The following is a 4,500-nucleotide window of genomic DNA, read 5'->3' on the forward strand; positions in this document are numbered from 1 at the left end:
AATGACACAACAAAGAAAGACTATTACAGGTGAATATCCTTGATGAACATAGATGCTGAAATTCTCAATAAAATTGTAGCAAATTTGATTCAGCATTATATTAGAAAGATCATACACCATGACCAAGAGGGATTTATTCCATAGATGCAAGGCTGGTACAATTCCACAAATTAATAAACCTGATACATCACATAAAAAATTGAAAAACAAAAATCACATAATCATATCAATTGACGCAGAAAAAGCATTTGACAAAATCCAACACCCATTTTTGATAAAAACTTTCAGCAAGGTGGGAATAGAAGGATCATACCTCAACATAATAAAAGCCATAGATGACAAACCCACAGCCAACATCATACTCAATGGGCAAAAACTAAAACCATTTCCCTTAAGAACAGGAGCAAGACAGGGATGCCCACTTTCACCACTTCTGTTTGATATAGTCTGGAAGTGCTAGCCAATGTAATCAGACAAGAAGAAGAAATAAAAGGTATCCAAATTGGAAAAGAAAAAGTAAAATTGTCCCTATTCACAGATGACATGATATTGTACATAAAAAACCCCTAAAGACTCCATCAAAAAATTAGTAGGATTAATAAATGAATTCGGCAATGCAGCAGGATACAAAATTAATGCCAAGAAATCAATGGCCTTTTTATACACCACCAATGAACTTACAGAAAGAGAGATTAAATAAACAATCCCATTCACCATTGCACAAAAAAAAAAAATTAGGATATCTAGGAGAAACTTAACTAAGGAGGTAAGAGACCTATATGCTGAAAACTACAGGATGTTGAAAAAACAGATAGAGGAAGACATAAACAGCTGGAAGAACATACCATGTTCATGGATTGGTAGAATAAACACCATTAAAATGTCCATACTACCCAAAGCAATCTATAAATTCAACGCAATCCCCATTAAAATACCAATGGCATATTTCACAGACATAGAACAAACTCTCTAAAAATTTATATGGAATAAAAAAGACCCCGAATAGCCACAGTAATCCTGAAAAAGAAGAACAAAGTAGGGGGAATCTGGATACCAGACAGTCAGAAAGCCAAAAGACATATGAAAACATGCTCAAAGTCACTAATTATCCAAGAGATGCAAATCAAAACGACAATGTGATACCATCTCACACCTGTCAGAATGGCTATCATCAACAAATCAACAAATGACAAGTGCTAGTGAGGATGTAGAGAAAATGGAACCTTCGTGCACTGCTGATGGGAATGCAGACTGGTGCAGCCACTGTGGGGAACAGTATGGAGTGTCCTCAAAAGACTAAAAATGGAACTCCCATCTGACCCAGTGATCCCACTTCTAGGAATATATCCCAAGAAACTAGAAACACCAATCAGAAAGGATATCTGCACCACTATATTCATAGCAACACAATTCACCATAGCTAAGATTTGGAAACAGCCTAAGTGCCCATCAACAGATGAATGGATTAGAAAACTGTGGTACATCTACACAATGGAATACTACGCTGCTGTAAAAAAGAAGGAATTCTTACCATTTGCCACAGCATGGATGGAACTGGCGATCATTATGCTAAGTGAAATAAGCCAGTCAGAGAAGAATAAATACCACATGATTTCACTCATTTGTGACATATAATGAACAACATAAACTGATGAACAGGGACAGATCCAGAGATGGGGAGGCATTGATTGGACTGTCGGGCCTTGGAGGGAAGGTAGGTAAGGGTGGGGGTAAGGGGGAGAGTTCAACCAAAGGACTTATATGCAAGCATATAGGCTTAACCAATGGACATGGACAACAGGGGGGTGAGGACATGAGTGGTTTATAGTGGGTAACGTGGGGATAAGGACACATATGTGATAACTTAAGCAATAAAATATTTTTTAAAAAAGAACTAGTGCATGGGTGGGGTCCCTCTGGATGTCCTGCAGGTATTGGGCCAAAACCTGCAGTCCAATGCTGCCTTCAGCTCCTACCTGCCTCTCCCACTCATCCTAGCCCCACTGTGCCTGCCATGGGCTCGCACCCAATCAGTCCCAATCAGGAGAGGCTCACGTTGCCTCAGCAGTGCTTGCCAGCCATGAGTCCTGCATCTGGCGCCCTCCCAAGGGGAGTGGCCTGCAGGATCAGTCTGAAACCATTTCTCTGACATCCCCTGAGGGGTCCCAGATAGCAAGAGGGCACAGGCCAGGCTGAGGGACCCCCACTTGTGCACAATCAGGCCTGGGAGGGACCACAGGAGCGCTCCAGGGCATGTCTGGCCCATCTCACTCAGTTCCGATTGGCCAGACCCCAGCAGCAAGCTAATCTACTGGTCAGAGCATCTGCCTCCTGGTGGTCAGTGCACATCATAGCAACTGGTCGACCAGTTGACTCTCTGCCTTCTGGTGGTCAGTGCATGTCATAGAGAGCAGTTGAGCAGCCTTACCATATCATTAGCATATTATGCTCGATTGGTTGTTTGGTTGTTCTGCCATACAGTCTATTTGCATATTACCCCTTTGTTATATAGGATACCAAAAATGCATGTATTTGAATCTCATCTTTTTCTTTTTTGTGGCTCAACTAATTAATATAGTTATTTCTCTTTATTCTCATATACTATTCCTAGTTCCTAAGTCATTCAACTGCATTTAATGTGTATATAATCTTACAGAATAGAGTTTCATAAATGCAAAATTATTTTATGCATGAGTATTTTTTATATGCAAATAGTGTATTATATGTTTTAAAAATATGAATACTCCTATTTAATAAACTCACAGATTCATGTAGTTAAATTGACTTTTGATGTTAAATCCATCCTTCCTTCCAGGCTGGCTTTGCCCTTACATCATCCATGTGACAGACAAGGCTGGCTGCACACTCTGAGTAATGAGAATCTCAGTCTTGTAAAGGGGCCAAGGCCATGGTGTAGGTCAAATCTATAAGAGGACTTTTCATTCTCCTGAGCTAACATGCCACCTTCTATGCCATCCATCTTATTAACTCTGCACCAGGACTCATGGCGGCACTCTGACACAGTGGATGTCTTATTAAGCATGGTTCTGCCATCCAGTTTCCCAGGCTGAGACTTAAGAATTGGGTTTTTATGACCTACTGCTTTTAAAATCTATGACATTTTTCTTAGCAATATTTTCTCTGATATATCACCTTGGGCAAAGGAAACAAAAAACAAAATAAACAAGTGGGATCAAACTAAAAAGTTTTTGCACAGCAAAGGAAATCATCAACAAAACAAAAAGGCAACCTACTAAATGGAAGAACATATTCACCAATAATACATCTCATAAGGGGTTAAAATACAAAATTTATTTATTTTTATCTTTATTGTTGAAAGTATTACATATGTCCCCTTTTCTCTCCCATGACCCCTTATAACTCATCCCTGCCCTCCACCCCAGGCCTTCACCCTATTGTCTGTGTCCATGAGTTATGCACATATGTATACAAGTTCTTTGTTTGAAGAACCCATTCTATTCAACAGCCAGTAAAACAAACAATCCAATTAAAAAATGGGCAGAAGACCTGAATAGACACTTTTCCAAAGAAGATATACAGATAACCAATAGACATGAAAAGACCCTCAATAATACTGTCAGAAATGCAAATTAAAACCACATGAGATATCACCTCACACCTGTCAGAATCAATAAATCAACAAACAACAGTGTTTGGTGAGAATATGAAGAAAAGGGAAGCTTCATACTCTCTTGTTGGGAATGCAGATTGGTGCAGCCACTGTGGAAAGTAGTATAGAGGTATCTCAGGGAATTATAAATGGACCTGCCTTTTATAGTCCAGCAATTCCACTTCTGGGAATATATCTGAAATCCAAAATACTAATTTGAAAGAATATATGCACCCTTATGTTCATTGCAGCATTATTTACCACTAGTGACCCAGTGCATGGATTCGTGCACATTGAAAGGATATTACTTAGAAGGTGCCCAGCAGAGCGGGACTGGGCAAGATGGACCGAACACACCCTGGAGCCAACCTCCCGTGGTCCCTCCCTGGAGTCTGCAGAGTGAACAAGGTCCCTCCTAGCAGGTGGTGTCCCTCGGCCTGGCTTGTGGGGATCGGGCTGAAACCATAATCCCCTGAGGGATCCCGAAGTGCGAGAGGGCACTCTGCAATGTTGCTGTTGTATAGGGTGTGGAACGCAAACACAGTGTGCAGTAAACCAGATTCAGGGCCAACAGTGTCCCAGCAATAACATAACCCAGGGCCGATGGTGGAATCACACAGCACCACAAAGAATTGGGCTTCTTGCTCTCTAGTTTCAGAATGCATCACCCAAGAACCACCACTGACAAGTCACTGCAGCTCAGCAGCTCCTGTGTTGAGTATCTGCCCCCTGGTTGTCAGTGAGTGTCATAGTGATTGGTCGGATGGTCAGACACTTAGCATATTAACCTTTTAAATATATAGATAGCCAAAATATGAAAGCAACTCAAGTGCCCACAAATAGACAAGTGGATAAAAAAACAGTGAATA

Source organism: Myotis davidii, unplaced genomic scaffold (assembly GCF_000327345.1).
Source record: "Myotis davidii unplaced genomic scaffold, ASM32734v1 scaffold47, whole genome shotgun sequence".
NCBI lineage: Eukaryota > Metazoa > Chordata > Mammalia > Chiroptera > Vespertilionidae > Myotis > Myotis davidii.